This window comes from Pimephales promelas, chromosome 11, assembly GCF_988280905.1.
Source record: "Pimephales promelas chromosome 11, fPimPro1.hap1.1, whole genome shotgun sequence".
Taxonomy (NCBI): domain Eukaryota; kingdom Metazoa; phylum Chordata; class Actinopteri; order Cypriniformes; family Leuciscidae; genus Pimephales; species Pimephales promelas.
Genome location: NC_142779.1, coordinates 32474558 through 32492194, shown reverse-complemented (window position 1 = coordinate 32492194; position 17637 = coordinate 32474558). Strand labels below are relative to the sequence as shown.

Sequence of the window (17637 nt, the reverse complement as noted above, 5' to 3'; positions counted from 1 at the left end):
ATGACCACTAAACAGCGCTGTGACGTCCAGCAAGAAGCTCTTGAATTCAGCAAAGAACTTAAATATCTCAGTGATTTAATCTAGTTTAAAGCAAACAGGAGAAACACTGTGGGCAACCGTATAGTCAGAAGGCTTTTCAATTTACAAATCACCATCATTTGCTATGGATTTACTGTAGTAACACTAACTGCACCATGGTATTGTGGCAGAAATGTGGGATAGAACTTTATTATATCATTATTGTAGACAATGTATAAAAGGAGTAATAATCAAAGTCTTTTTTTACCAAAGCTATAGCATTTGTGCATTTAAATGTATTTAGGCTACAGTTTAACACTGACTTTACCATAGTGAGATGCTATATGTGTGGTTTTAACCATGGTTAATGTATGCTTATTTTAACCATGTATATATGTATGCTTGTTTTAACCATGGTTAATGTATGTATGCTGTAACTATGGAAGAGCGATGGTTCAGTTGAATAAAACTCAAACAGTCCAAATATTTCAATTTGACCTTTTAAAAATGAGGTTGTTACAGTTTTTTACAGATGTTAATGTGTTTGTTAGACATCTGCATCCTAACTCAAGCTGCTGTCAAATGTGCATTTCTACGAAACAAGTAATATTAATATTGCAGCCTGTAAAGCTACTTTGAGACGATATATTGAGAAAAGCGCTGCGCAAATAAATCATTCTTTCAAGGTTCAGCAGGTCCAGAAAAAGCAAATTTAAGGCAGAGGAATTTAATTTCAGGGTAAATTTCGGAATTGAAAACATGGACACGGCACTGACCTTTACGCGACATTTCGGCTGCTTATTTGGTCATTATGAGCAAATGGGTGATTTCATTAGCTTTAAGCGAGATTCTCCAAGCACTGTTTGAAATAGAGAACAGAAAGTGCTGTGAAAGAGGCAGATGGAGGAAAGCATCAGTAACCTGTGTCTGTGGCACCGAGGAAAGGTGCAGGCTATGTTGCAGGTCATGGATAATTGGATTCAAGCAACAAACATAAAAACAGACTTGACAGGCTGACAATGGGAGCGAGCGAGCGGAGAGTAAATTTGCACAAGAACTGAGGAGCGTTCCTCCAGCACGGGAGCCCGGCCAAGCAGAGGAATGTTTCCACACAATCCTCACGACTCGCGCTCCCTCCCGTTCCAAAACAGAGTTGAGCGAATTCCAGAGGAGCTTCCAAAACACGGCGACATGTAGGTCGTTCCTCAGCACAAAAAGTCCTTGCAGTCTGTTCACTGGTAGCAAAATGTAGGTTTTAAAGTATTACAAATATTTCGAAGAAAGAACGTGTCGCGTTCAAGGCCATCAGAGCCTCATTTCTTGTCCAGAACATTGCCAAAGTAGTATAATAACACTACGGTGAACATACACAACCTTTGTGTTTTTGAAATAACATTAATGGAAGATTAGATTATTCATGCAGGTTTGAATGAGATTACAGTAAACACAGAAACCAGCTAAGAGTGTGTGCAGTCTAAAAAAAAAATGTAGATACATAAAAGCCTGAGGAGAATAACAGATGCATCTTTCCAATACAGTGAAAACGACTCTTTAGTAGGGCTGTCGCGGTTATGGAATTTCCCTTGAGGTAATGTTGAGTGGCTCAATAGCGCAAAATGCGCATTAGGGCTGCAACAAACGATTATTTTGATAATCGATTAATCTACCGACGATTAATTGACTAATCGACGATCATTTTGCCCGCTTATCATTAAGTTGGGAACAATTATTCAACTTTTTTAATTAGTTAAAACATTGAGTTATAGATATTATTACTATAATCTAAAAAAAGAAAATCAGTTGAGGTTTTGAAATAGTTGTTTTAATAAACTTTGAGCCAATTAAACAGGTCATTCTCGTTAAGTTTTCAGATTCCAATCCAACTCAAATCACATACAAATGCTCTCTAAGCATTGTTTAATAGGACCACTGCTTTTCTTAGAACTGAAACAGAAAAAGGGACATTTACTTCAGGACACAAAGAATGGTAAAATGTTAATCTGCAAATTATTATTATAAATATAAAATTAAAATTAGAGCCCGACCGATAAAGGATTTTGAAGGTCGATACCGATACAATTATTTGTTGGTTTTCAAATCCGACATTCCGATATATCGGCCGATATATATATTTTTTTTTCAGAAACGCGCAACAAAACATTAACAGATTTCCCTAACATTAGTTATTTGTATTTATGTATGAGTTTTAACTAAAATAATATGATAATGCATTTTAAAAAGAAACTTGTTTCTTTTATTATCGCAATAGAACAGAGGAACCAAAGCTCATTAATGTTAACGTTAGCGGTCTTACACTGATGATAGTGGCATTAGCTAGCTTTGTGGTTAGGTAGTCTATGATGAGCCATAATTTAGCAATGGATAACGTCTTACTGCAAATTGTAAAATATACATTTTCAATATAACAGGTCAAGGAGAGATGACATGCCTCATTGCTATAACGGTCATGTGCTATTAAAGAAATACTTCAGTCACATTGTCAAAAGTTAAAAGGACAGTCTGTCAACTACACTGTAACAACGTTTTTTTATTTTATTTTTTAAATATTCATTTATCGGCCATTATAACTGCCAATACCGATAGCTTGGAAAATGCCTAATATCGGCCGATAATATCGGCCTGGCTCTACAATCTTTTTTTTTTACATGACAATTGAGCTGACAGACACGTTCTCTTTCACCTTTTAATTTACAGTATGAAAAAGAAAAAGTAACTGCCATGATATTCTTCCTGATATCTCCTTTTGTAAGTCTTCATGATTATGGAACAAAATGCTGCTGCTGACGCGCATTTATGGTAAATACCCGCGACGTGAACATTAAAAGGATGATACAACAAATATTTCGCTTTCCTTTGACACGGCAACCTTTTCACAAATATATGACTATTAGGGGTGGGGAAAAAAATCGATTCTCAATGCATCGCGATGCGGACGTGGACGATCCTGAATCGATTCACAAATGTCAAAAAATCGATTTCAAAAATTTTTTTTTTATATGCATTTATAATAACATAATATTGACGGAACGCGAAAGACCGAACTCTGAAGCGCGGAAGTGGCGGGACCGTCTGTGGCGTGCACATACAGAGATGAGATGGCACGCGAGATCCAAACACTTTCCTTGTTAGGTTAAAAGCTGACGTGTGGAAATATTTTGGCTTCTGAAGTTGAAGGGGGAAACGAGCTGGACAAGAGCCGCACTAGTTGTACGCTTTGTGGAATAAAACCAATGACGGAAACACGACAAATATGATAAGCCATATGACACCTTTCCAGCCAGAGGAGGAAAAACACTCGGCTGCACCAGTCGTTATATTATTTATTTACTACAAGTATGCTCCTAGTTCAAGCACACATTTATTTTCCTGGTCGTTCTTTGTAATGTTAATAAAATATATCGTGCATTAATTCTATATGGGTCATTAATTTGTACTTTTAAAGCAAATTATTTATAGTCACACACAAAAGATTCAGATAATCGATTTGTAACATTAAATTTCTTGTACTTTAACTTTTGATCAACTTAATTTATCCTTGATGAAGAAAAGTATAGATTTCTTTTTTCTTTTGCCCAAAAAATTAAATAAAAATTCTTACCGACTCCAAACATTTGAACGGTATTGTTTAATGTTACAAAAGCTTTCTATTTCAGATAAATGCTGTTCTTTTGAATTTCTGGGTGATTCTCTGAATCGGGTGCCCTTCAAGTCCCCCAAACTTGCTTCAAATATTTTCAATTGAAGGAAATCACAAAATACATTTTAATGCTGTCAATTAATAGAACCAGGTGCATTTGCATTATAATGCAACAAAATTGCTTTTGAAAAAAAATGTTAAGTTAATAAATGTAAAGATAATGAGTTGCCTAAGTAGTAGACAACAAGCATGTTTGCATGTCCTCACTAACCATCATTATATTTTCAATGAATATCAAACAAATAAAAAGTGCAATTAATACCAAAATGTTGCTGCTGCTAATATAATCATATGTTGATCTAGTGTATTTTCGTTTACTGTTGTGAAATGGAAAATCAATAATCGGTAATCGAGAATCGTTAATATTCGAAAATCGACTGTAATCGAATCGGGACTTCAATAATCGTAATCGAATCGAATCGGAAAAGACAGATTAACCACCCCTAATGACTATATATATATATATCAAGACAGACGCAGATAATTGCCGATCTCCCTCATTCATGGTCTGTGCGAAGTCTCTTTAGGCTACACATCACCACGATAAACAGTCTTGTTATTATTATGAACTTGTTTAATATTCAATACAAATGCATGAAGTTCAAACAAAGAAGGGTATAGTCTTATAAAAACCGTCAATATCGCAGTTGCTGCGGTTACTTGCAATCCTCTGCGGTTGACTTGTCAGTAGCGTGGTACTACAATATTGCGGTTATCGCAACAGCCCTACTCTTTAGCTTATTTTAATAAACCCATTCAAATGTTTGATCTCTGTGCAGTGTGTGGCGAACACTGATGAATAGATGAAGAGTTCAGATGCAAAAGCCTCTAAATGCCATTTGAAATTTTCTTCTTTAATGATGATTTTTATCAAACTTGTATATTTAACTTCAGTAATTTCACTTAAATAACAATTAATAGGTAATTATAATTGCCATTCAAGTGAAATTACTGAACTTAAATATACAAGTTTGATAAAAATCATCATTAAAGAAGAAAATTTTAAATGGCATTTAGAGGCTTTTGCATCTGAACTCTTCATATATATAAATAGATAAATATATGAAATTCTAAACCATTTTTGACTGTCAAGGTCACAACTGCTTTAAAGCTAAATCTGGAACAAGGAAGTGAGACTCAGGCCAAACAAATCATTTTGTAAATCTTTTGACAAATATTATTGATTTGAACTGCAATATATGAGGATCAGTTTGTCATAGATATCAGAGCCGTTTTATTTTAATTTGCATCCATTTTTGGAGCGGAGTTTAGCTGAATATTAAAATACAATTATTAGAAGTATTATTATTTTCATTGTATTATACTTTGGGCTGACTAACAACAGATTTCTGTAAATGTATGTTTCTATAATTAGGGCTGCGCAAATTGGGTAAAATCTAACAGCGTTTTTTTTTTGATAAAAATAAAGTTTTTTTACTGTGCTAGTAGGGCTGCACAATATGGACATTTTTTTAGATTATATACCAATAAGGCCATAAAATAATAATATTATCATCATCACACCAAGCAATAAAGTGATTTCAGTTTCATTCCAATTAATCATGTAGCCTTATCTGTCAACATCTGCAAAAAAAACAATTGTTTTAAAGCATTTTAAAAGAAAATTATGAATGTGGCAAAATACTATCAATGTGAGCAAACAATGCATTTTAAGTTATTAAACCCATTATGATGGTCACTCACAACTTGTACACTTTTTTTACGTACAGGTACTCTACGGCATCCATCGTCAAACAATTATCTGACTCTCAGCCACCTTTTTCCCCAATTAAACACTCCAGACTGCACAAAACCTCCATCTCTTCAGCTAAGCCCAGCGGTACTTGACAGAGTAATCTTTCAACAAATCCCTCCCCAAACATTTTCACACTGGCTGTTTCCTAATTGATAAAAGCTCCACGGGGGGTGCGCTATCATACGACATCACCTAGCACAAATCCACCAGTCACCGGCTGCCTTAAAGAGTCCACACACACCAGCAGTGTGTGTGTGAGGTGTTAACAGCGCCGGATGAGAGAGAATGCAGAATGCTGCTAAGGCTCAGATGATGTTTTCAAGTGTACCAACAACAACACACATGGGAGAGGAGGTCGCTGACCTTTCACCTCTGTATCTACTGCACAAGCACGGGTGAGTTTATTAAATAGCCCATGATAGTTCAATCGGACATCAATAAGCACATGTAATCCAACATCAGCTGCAATAATGCAGACATTCTGGCGATCTCCGAAACTGCAAAAAAAAAAAAGTTTTGAACTAAACCACTAGAGCGTCTATAATGATGAGTTGACCAGTATCACTTCATTCACACAGCGGAAAGTAAAACACATCAGCATATCCAACCCGATCTCACGGGTTCATACGAAATTTCGTATGATCACAAATTCATACGAAAATTCGTATGAATTTTACGAGGCAGCCAAATCGTATGAATTTGTACGAATGACCTACCCCTGACCGCGCCCCTAAACCTACCCGTCACGTGGGTTTAGACAAATCGTACGAATTCGTAAGAGTGAGGTCGTATGAATTAGTACGAATTAGCCACTTTTGAAATCACTCATACAAATTCGTACTAATTTTACGAGCTGGCTAATTCGTATGAATTTGTACGAATGACCTACCCCTGACCCCGCCCCTGAACCTACCCATCACGTGGGTTTAGACAAATCGTACGAATTCGTAAGAGTGAGGTCGTATGAATTAGTTCGAATTAGCCACTTTTTAAATCACTCATGTGAATTCGTACGAATTTTACGAGGTGGCTAATTCGTATGAATTTGTACGAATGACCTACCCCTGACCGCGCCCCTAAACCTACCCATCACGTGGGTTTAGACAAATCGTACGAATTTGTACGAGTGAGGTCGTATGAATTTGTACGAATTAGCCACTTTTTAAATCACTCATACGAATTTGTACGAATTTTACGAGGTGGCTAATTCATATGAATTTGTACGAATGACCTACCCCTGACCCCGCCTCTGAACCTACCCATCACGCAAGTTTAGACAAATCGTGCAAATTCGTACGAGTGAGGTTGTATGAATTAGTACGAATTAGCCACTTTTTAAATCACTCGTACGTACGAATTCATACCAATTGGTCGTAAGATAGTGTTGGCAACTTCTATTGCAAGTTCTATTATAGGGCTCTCAAACGATTAATTGCAATTTTTTTTCTTAAATATACATGCATGTGTGTGTATTTATATATACAAAATAATTATACACAGTGCACCCACATATATTATGTAAACACAAACTGTTATTTTGGATGCGATTAATTGCGATTAATCGTTTGACAGCCCTAATTATTTTTATTCATTTTCGGCTAAATGAAAACTAAGTTTCAGTCAAAAAAATATTTTCGTTGCATCACACATTGTAATAGCGTTGTCAAAAATATCGATATTTCGATAAATATCGATACTGAAATATCTGAACGGTACCAATACTAATTCCCCGAAGTATCGATAATATCGAAGCGGTCACTTTCACTTCTCTTCAAAGGCGCGTTGACAAACACCACACGTGACGCACTCGTCTCATTCACTCTGGTTAAATAGCAAAAGTGAAGGGAATGTCAGAGATTAGCACGGACACGCATTTAAAACACACCGCAATCGGGCATGTCGGAGAGTAGCACGGATACACCGCAAGATCGAAATTATTTTAGAGGTGAAAACAGACTTAAGGAACAGGCTCCAGGGGTAACATTTAGCTGCATATATGCTCAGCATCAGGGGTGTTTGTTGTTTGAACAGACCTGCCCCCACTGCCAATTAAAATCCTAAAGGAAACACTAACTCTTTTCATTTGAACTTTTCTGAAACATTAACCAAGATGGCGTATTGTTGTTGATATGAGTCTGTGTTGTCTAGTTTTTTCACCGTTTTCATAAAGTTAACATAATCTGACTGAGGAATCTTAGACAAGTAAATAATGTAACTGTGGTAAAATGTAAATTAGCTTGTGCCTATTTAACTTTATTATTTAATTCTGAAATTTGCCTTCATTAGCGATTATCATCAATTTGATTACACAGATACTAATTAAACTAAACAGACAATGGCATCTCTGAATTCAATAATGAAATGCCTTTAACTGAAAATTGAATGTTTAATCTTATTATTATACATGACACTCTATCCACCAATTTGATACTGTTAAGTTATTTTATGTTACAGTATATTTAAATCTTTGATAACAGTAGGTAAAAATACAACGGATCATGTTAGCTCTGGTCCAATTAAAAAATATTAACAAATATTACTCAGGACAGTTTTGTTCATTTAAAATATACCTCATTGTCATGTTCTAGACTTGTTATATTTAGCTTTAAATAAAAAAAAATTCCCCCTTAATATTGTGGCAGTTTTTTTCTCGGTGGTATCGAATATCGATATTTTTCAAGGTATCGTATTGAAGTTAGAAATTCTAGTATTGACACAACACTACATTTGTAACAACACCAACATTTATATTTTGGAGCCATTACGCCAATAATCAGTTACTTAGGATTGACTAGCCTAGCTGAAATTAGCATTAAACTGAATTACTTATTTCCATCGAAATTAGTAAATTGTACAATACCAATAAAAGACCAAACATTTAGCCCTCATCAGCAACATATTCAGTGCTTAACAAACGGCCCTTTACTAATTGTTTATCGACATAACTCATCTGTAAGTAATGGCTAAGGCATTTGTGACTTTTAAACTCACTGTAAGTGCACTCAATAAAAAAGGGAGTTGGTATGGGAGCAGCTAGGCTGTCATATCAAGCAAGCATTACACACTGAAACACTGCAGTTTATTCAACCTCCCCTGAGAGGCTTCCAACACAGACTCTTCTTCTCACACTAGTGAGCTGCCTAGTGCCTAACAAAAAGAGGACCAAATGTACTCTCTGAGGTACTTTGCAAAAAGAAGAGTCTTGTCCATTCACTTCTGTGCACAGTATCCCCAGCGATGAATTGCCAAGACACAACCCTACACTGCCCGAAACATGCTGTCTAGGTAGGCAGCTCACGAGGTTTGAGACAGTGCCAGAGAAGTCATTAGGATGCTGATCTACTTTATACAGAGCTGGATTAGAGATGCTCCCGCCTTACAGCAACACTACAGCTGAAATAGGTCTGTGCATTACGTTAGAAACTGCAGATGATTTAAAGGGATACTCCACTTTTTTGGAAAAAGGCTCATTATACATTTTACTCATTTTGAGTTTTATCGTTTTCGAATGCATTCAGACGATTTTCTGATATTTAGAAGAATATCAGTAACCAGACAGTTTCTGGTCTCATTGACTTCCATAGTAGGAAAAAAATATATACTATGGAAGTCAATGAGACCAGAAACTATCTGGTTACTGAAATTCTTCTAAATATCAGAAAATCGGCTCAATAGATTCGAAAACGGTAAAACTCGACTGTTTAGCTCTGGGGGAGTTGTAAAATGAGCCTATTTCCAAAAAAGTGGAGTATCCCTTTATGGGGAACACTGAACATTATAGCATACACATGACCCCTAAAGACTTCCTTTACTGGAGATCCAGTTGCAAGGTAACTTTTAACTGCATACAAATTCAAGTCAGAAAAGATGCTCAACAAAATAAACCATTTATTTCTTTTATTAAATAAGTATATATGAGCTTCAAATGGATTTCTTAAATGATACTGATAAATACACATTTAGATTACTCACAAAAAATACAGAGATTAAAAATCGAATTTGAGATTACGATTTGTGATTTCACAATTATTGTGCATTCACATATTGAATTATTCACATATTGTCAATTGTGTTGCCATGTAAATATGCTACAGACGTACATGCACCATAAAAAAAAAACACAGTTTTGCTCCGTTACTTTTCGCTCTCTGTTTTTTAACACATTATTGTATGCCCGAAAAAAAAGTTTAAATGCTAAAGTCTACATGTGAATGCAAAGCTCTCTAGTTTCAATTGTTTTCAATGTTTAATCCTAAACTATCTAATGGAAAAATGTCTTTTGACGGTTATAGGTCAAACTACCTTAAGCTTCCGTTTACCATATTTGCTGATTAATGTTTGTGTGAACAAAAGCCTAAATTAAATTTGCTAATCATATAACGCGATCGTGTCTCTTCAGAAGACTTGGATTATTTTATTATCTTTATTTATAAACACTGTGAAACATTTATAAGATTGGAACTACAATATATTTTTGGTGCACTATCCCTTTAAAATAACAAAGTAAATAATTTAAGGCAGAAATACGTTTCTAATATCATATTTGGTTGGCTGTGTTGCAAAAGACATTCAAATAAGTTAAAAGTAGAACCCAAGTGAACAAAAGAGAGAAATATTTTTAACTGTTATAACTTAAAATATGATTATTTATTTGTTTACAATGCCTTTAATGAAACGTTCGTCAAAGTCATCATAAAGCTTCTTCCTACACGGTGTATCTGTATTAAGCGATATTAACAAGCAAGCCACATTAACAAAACGGACATTTAAATCGTTTATCGTAATTATTTGTATAACAAATAATCGTCAAACAACATATCAGGATCCTGACAGCCGAAGGGTTGGTAAATAACCGCAGCTTCTCAGGCGTTCGTGGACATTACCTGTTCTGTGTCCATGATGGACTCCACGAGTTTTTTCAGCATAAACTCAAGAGTATCCGTCGAAATACGGCATCGTTTTTTCTTCCCAGTGGCATTCCACGAAGTTACACTATTTCATGTCAGGACACGTGAATAAAATGTTAATCCCCATCGGTTTAGGACATAATCACCATCATAGATCAACCAGCTAAACGGTCGAGTATTAAAGAAGACCGCGTAACAGATCGGTTGCACAACCGGATCTGGTAGTAATAACAGTATATTCTGTGAGAAGAACACAGAATACATTAAAGAATTAAATATACGTGCATTTAAATCGCGAACATTGTGAATGGAGGAGAGAGACACACACATTACACAGACAACATTGCCGAAGGGTTATTCGCCTGCCAATGGCCATGACACACTCCACCAAATAAACAATCCGCGTAAAACACCTGACATCGACACTTTTCAGATTAGTAACCTTCTCTAATCTGCTAATGGATCGGTGCCCTGAGGACATGTTTATCATTTCACAGGTCTGATATGATGTTGAGATTAAACACAGCACTGGGTGTGTTTATCAGTTCATCTTAACGGTGACTGGCCGCGTATATCGACAATATATGAAAATATGATAATACATGAACAAAATGAACTACGGTTACGATGGTATACATTCGTGAACTTCTTACCTGCCACTGGTGATTTTCCGCAGTTAACCCCAGAGTTTAGTGTAGACCAGTCAAGACTTCTTGTTCAAACTGAATAAACTTTGCCCGCTTTTCCTTCTTCTTCTCCTCGCTGGCTAACACACACACACTTGCTAACGGCCGCTGAAATATCTCCGCTCCTCACGAGCGATCGCCGATCCCGCGTCCTCTCGCCGGTATCTCTCGTTGAGGTGTTAAAGTGTTACCGGGGATCGCAGGTGTGGATATCAGCTCTTCCAGATTTCAGATAAAGTTCATCTCCACCTTCTCCCGTTCAGCGCCATCTTTCCCGCAGGGCACGCCGGGTAATCCTCAGGAATCCCGACGCGACGCGATGGTTCGCTGATCGTCCTCCTGGAGTGCTGGAATGCTGCTGGGATCAGAGAAGAGGAGGGGAGATGTCAGGCTACTAAGTTCTAGCATTATTAAGGGAACATACGCTATCTCGGGTCAATGATCTTGTTTTCAGAAGTTGATAGCCTAGCGTGAGTAGAGAGTAAAATTGCTTTGCTAAATGTGGTTTTTATTTCATTTACTTTCATAATATTTGTAATGTTGGTACTATAGTTAACATAGGCTATAGCCTAGACACACTCCAGTGTATCAAACGTCCAGAAAATAGCCTGATACGCCAACCATAACAAACTAGCAGTCAAAAGGGCTGCCAAAAACAAATCCATAGCGAGAAGTGACTGTCAGTTTATGTTAAACTGAACTAGGCTGTCTTATAAAATTCAATGAAACTTGCATTTATTTGTATAGCGCTTTTTTAAAGCAGCTTTACAGAACAGTCTTTGTGATCTGTTATCAGGTGACTGTGTCCAAGTTATGTGTTTCAGAAATGTAGCAATAGCAATCACACAGTTAGCTAACAATGTATTAATTTAAGGCAGAAACATTGAAATAATGAACATGTGGGACATAGGAAAATAGCATTGGTGCATTTTGATTCAGTTTGCTTCACCTGAAGTAAATCTTCACAGGTGTTGGTCATCTGAAGTCTTCATAAGAGGCTGGATCCAAACTGGGGTTGATGTACAGGATGGGCAACCCGATAAAACAGAAAAACTAATGGAAAGTATAATTAGCTTATCTGCTGTTTGTAACATTGAGCAGATAATGTGCATTTGATCTGATATAACTGGAGTATAAGGTTAAGAGATGGATTATGTGGATGCTTGGCTAAAAAGATGTGTCTTTAATCTAGATTTAAACTGGGAGAGTGAGTCTGAGTCCTGAACATTATCTGGAAGGCTATTGCAGGGTTTAGGAGCCAAATGTGAAAACGATCTCCCACCTTTAGATATTTAGGACTTAGATATTCCAGGTACTGCCAAAAGCCCAGAGTTTTGTGACCTTAAAGAGCGTGATGGATTGTATAGAAGATCAGTTACACAGGAGTTAAATCATTTAGGGCCTTATCAGTAATACTTCATAATTGATACAGAACTTAATAGGTAACCAGTGTATAGAGATGTGAAATTGGGGTTAAATAATCATATTTTCTTGACCTGGTAAGACCTCTAGCTGCGTTTTGTTTATTGAGGATGCAGGACAACCAGCTAGTAATGCATTACAGTAATCTAGTCTAGAGGTCATTAAGGCATGAACTAACTTTTCTGCATCAGAAACAGATTACATGTTCAGGAGCTTAGCAATGTTTCTGAGGTGGAAGAAGGCTGTTTTTATAACATATGAAACAAGTTGCTGTCTAATATAACGGCCAGGTCATTAACTGTAGAGGATGCGAAGTGACAGTACATCCTTTCTAGATGCAAATTGTATTCTGTGTACAGGTTTTTTGGTTCAATAGGAAACCAGATTCAACAAATAACCAAATTCAGTCTTACTGTAGCTGAATTAAATAGAAGAAATGTACAGGTCATCCAATAATTTATATCATTAACACACGCTGTCAACTTTGATCATTTAGAGATTTCATCTGGTTGTGATGAAATGACTGAGTATCATCGGCATAACAGTGGAAATTAATTCCATATTTTCTTATAATATTACTAAGTGCCAGCATTTATATAAAAACAGCAGAGGGCCTAACACAGATCCTTGTGGCACTCTATAATTTACTGACATTATCTTAGATTTTTTTCCCCGTTTAAAAAGACAAAATGATCTGATAGGATAGGATCTAAACTACCTCAATGTCTGTCCCTGAATGCCAGTCAAAGAAGATGTATAATCGATAGTGCCGAACGCAGCACTAAGATCAAGTAAAACTAGTATTGAAATACAGCCTTGGTCAGAAGCTAGAAGTCATTTTAACAAGCACAGTGTCTGTGCTATAATGGGGCCTGAATCCAGACAGAATTTTTTCATAAATAAATATTTTTTGCAAGGAGCACGATTAGGCGGACACGACTCTTTTAGACATAAATGGAAGATTTGAAATGGGTCTGTAATTTGCATCTAATTGTGGTTTCTTAATGAGAGGCTTAATAACTGCCAGCCTGAACGGTCTTGGTACATGACCTAGAGATAAAGTCATGTTAATAATATTGAAAAGAGGCTCTTCTGCTAGTGTGGGTATTAGTTTGCATTAAAGTGTTTTATTATAATAGACAATAAAAACAACTTTGTGCGTCAAAACCACTCCTTTATTGGTAAAATATTAGCTTGATTTTCAAAAGTCAATGGATTTGTGACAGATGAATGTAACATTTTTGACAAGACAAACATGCCAGTCTCTGGGTTTATTTAAGCCACAAAATAACACAATTAAATAAGTAATGAACTAAGCAAAACACATTTTGAATTAAATTATTACCCAAAAATCAAGTTAACCCCTTAGATAACCACGTTATCACGTCCGTCAAAACAATTAGTTTGTCTATTAATACACTCATCGGCAGCAATCACTTCACCGAATAATTGTTGGCTAAGAAAATAAATAATTATACCTTACGATCCCTCTGTTTTTTTAGTCTTCCACATCATTCGAATATCCCAAAATCGATGTCTGTCAAAAAATAACGTGTACAATGCAATATAGTATTTGTGAGAAGCAGAGGTCCAGCAAGTACACACATTTCCTGGAAAACCCACACTACCGGATGTTTTGAACGTGTCATTGCTTTCAAGAAGAGGGAGAAATGGTGGCCTTCAACATGCTGTCTGTCAGAGACTAACGTGCATAGTAAAAAAAAATGAATGGGAGTATAAGTTTGTCCTTCATTCGGCTGAAATCTTAAGGATCAGGGGACTGAGTGAAATACGTCATACTGCATGCTAAAGAGAATAAACACCAATCCAACGGGAAAACTTTCTGGTAACTGAACATCGTTCAACATGTGTTGGCTTTGACAGGCATTTTTTTATGCACAAACTACTCATTCTGAGTCCATGCTCTCATCCAATTTTGACTCAAATGCTGATGCAATTCAAGCTGATAGAAGAGCAACTTTGACTGAAATAACCACTCGTTACAACCGAGGTATGCAGCAAAGCATTTGTGAAGCCACAACACGCACAAACTTGAGGCGGATGGGCTACAACAGCAGAAGACCCCACTGGGTACCACTCATCTCCACTACAAATAGGAAAAAGAAGCTACAATTTGCAAGAGCTCACCAAAATTGGACAATTGAAGACTGGAAAAATGTTGCCTGGTCTGATGACTCTCGATTTCTGTTGAGACATTCAGATGGTAGAGTCAGAATTTGGCGTAAACAGACTGAGAACATGGATCCATCATGCCTTGTTACCACTGTGCAGGCTGGTGGTGGTGGTGTAATGGTGTGCGGGATGTTTTCTTGGCACAGTTTAGGCCCCTTAGAGCAAATTGGGCATCGTTTAAATGCCACGGCCTAGCTGAGCATTGTTTCTGACCATGTCCATCCCTTTATGGCCACCATGTCCCCATCCTCTGATGGCTACTTCCAGCAGGATAATGCACCATGTCACAAAGCTGGAATCATTTCAAATTGGTTTCTTGAACATGACAATGAGCTGACTGTACTAAAATGGCCCCCACAGTCACCAGATCTCAACCCAATAGAGCATCTTTGGGATGTGGTGGAACGGGAGCTTCGTGCCCTGGATGTGCATCCCACAAATCTCCATCAACTGCAAGATGCTATCCTATCAATATGGGCCAACATTTCTAAAGAATGCTTTCAGCACCTTGTTGAATCAATGCCACGTAGAATTAAGGCAGTTCTGAAGGCGAAAGGGGGTCAAACACAGTATTAGTATGGTGTTCCTAATAATTCCTAATCCTTTAGGTGAGTGCATGTCAGGGAGATAAACTCAGCAGCAGATGGCAGTCAAGGGTGCTGTAGGGGCTTCAGCATGCAGTGTTTGTGTGGTTAACTGTGGCATTAATGAGAGTGTACGGAGACCTGGCAAACAGAAACACTGACTCCCGTGTGCAGATTGCAGTTAATAAAAACAGAAAATGAAGTGTTCAAATTTCTCCTCCTGCTTTTTTCCCTCTTCTCCCAGTTTAGTCACCTCAGTAATCTGACCATGTCACTATGATCTTCCTCTAGAGGTGTGGTGAACTGAGCAGATAAATAAAAAAAAACTTTTTCTGTCAAACACAGCGTTTTAAGGAAAAATCGATTCACTGAGGAAACACATCCGTCTGTGAGGTGGCGTTGTCTTAGTTGTTTCCCCCAGATGTGAGGCCCTTCATCTGACAGGTATCAGGTGAATATTAATGCTGAACCGCTCTGTCACTAAAGCAGACAGCTGACCCCAGAACAGCCGGCACAAAGCATGTGCTTTTAAAGGGGTCATAGTCTGCTTGCCTCGGACCTCCTGCTGGCTTGTATTGAAGAGCTGGGGAGGCAAACATTTGCATTTCAAGCAAAGAGGACAGACTTCAATGACTTCAAACCACCAACCCTGCATGATTCATTTTCCGTACACCTGCGGACTTGTGTGGTCATGAAGCTGCCTACACAAATGCAAGCAAATCCACATGAACAGGGAACATGCCTCTGTGTAGACAAAGAAAGGTAGCTGAAATATGAATCTAATTTCATTGATGTTTCCAGGAGGATTTATATGTAAATTGTAGAAAGAAGATTGCAAGGCTTACCAGTAGGAAATAAATTTCCCCGGTGATTATGGCTATCATATAAACATCTCAGGTTTGATCCCATGAAGTGCAGTTTTTCTGAGAGCCTTATCACCATTGAGCACTTGAACACTTAACTCTAACTGCTACATGCAGATTGGTGTGCTGAACCGACTGTAAAACAGATTATAGTCTGTCACGACGTCGATTAGTCGCTGATCAGGGCCTACAGATGGCACAACAGGATAAGAAATATTTGAAGTCCACCTTTACGGTCTGCTTCAGTTAAAATTACCAATAAAGTGCTAAGAGCGCTTTGCTAGATGTGTGTGATTATACAGCCGTTATCATCCCAAGGCGCCTCCTAGTGGTCTAACCCTAACCCTTCCACAAACCTAAACCTACCTATAACCGAAGTGTGTTATATTGACGCTGAAGGGTGCCGTGTGCGTTGGATGTATACGCATTGGCAAAAGCATCAGTATATGACGCCCTACACTGTAAAAAATAAACCGTAAATTTGATGGTAAAAAACCAGCAGCTGTGGTTGCCAGAACTTTACCGTTAAAAATACGGTAGGAACGTTAATGGTTTTACAATGGTTTAACTTAAAATTTACAGTAATAAACCGTAATTTATTTTCTGATAAAATGTGGATTTACCAACGTATTGATATTGATATCTGTTTTAGACCATTGTAATACACTGACAACCAACAATCATCACAGCACTGATGAGAGTTACATGAGCAATCACAGCTCATCACAAGTGAATACTTGTATAAAGCAATACTTAATTAAAGAAGCTGCACAATGTCATTCACACAAACATTAAGCACCATCATGGTAACACACATGAAATTAAAAAAAAAATACAATAAACATTAATTTAACAACATTAAATGTAACATATAACCCTAATGTACATAACTGATTAGAAAAAAAAAAACAATAAAACTATGAGGAACCATAGCTATTTCAACAAAAATACATAAAATGTGAAGTGTCACACAGGGAATTGTGAGAATGTCAATTTACGGTTTTTCACTGTAAATTATACAACGATTTGTTCTTTTTCACTTTCAAAAACTGTAAATTTAATGGTATTTTACTGTAAAATTATATCACAGTTATTTACCGTGTATTTTTCACTTTCAAAAACTGTAAATTTAACGGTATTTTACTGTAAAATGATATCACAGTTATTTACCGTGTATAGTACGGAAACTTTCTGTTTACCAATTAACAGTTTTGCACTGTAGTATTTTTACAGTATTTTACCGTTAAAATCGCGGTTATTTTTTACAGTGTAGGATGAGAATGTGTTGGATTATACCATCTGGATGCTGAAAATTGATCACGTGAATGCACATTTTATACTGATTATTGTACAGGTAAGTTAATTGTTCTAAACTTCATTATGCACACAAGATCATTGGAACTAACTGGCAATGACTCAAGTGCTACTACATGATCTAGTCATGATTTGTGCAACCGTTTGAGATTTTTGGTGAACTTTAGTGTACTTTT

General features: G+C 36.9%; 1 protein-coding gene across 2 annotated transcripts in view; it reads right to left on the bottom strand.

Annotated features, from left to right (window-relative positions):
- tjap1 (tight junction associated protein 1 (peripheral)) overlaps positions 1–11432 on the bottom strand; it is a 136598-nt gene extending 125166 nt beyond the window's left edge. For both annotated transcript variants that reach the window (XM_089117305.1, XM_089117306.1), the window contains exon 1: positions 11053–11432. The gene's annotated coding sequence lies outside the window, so the exon portion shown is untranslated. The remainder of the gene's footprint in view (positions 1–11052) is intronic.
- Between the last annotated feature and the right edge of the window lie 6205 nt (positions 11433–17637).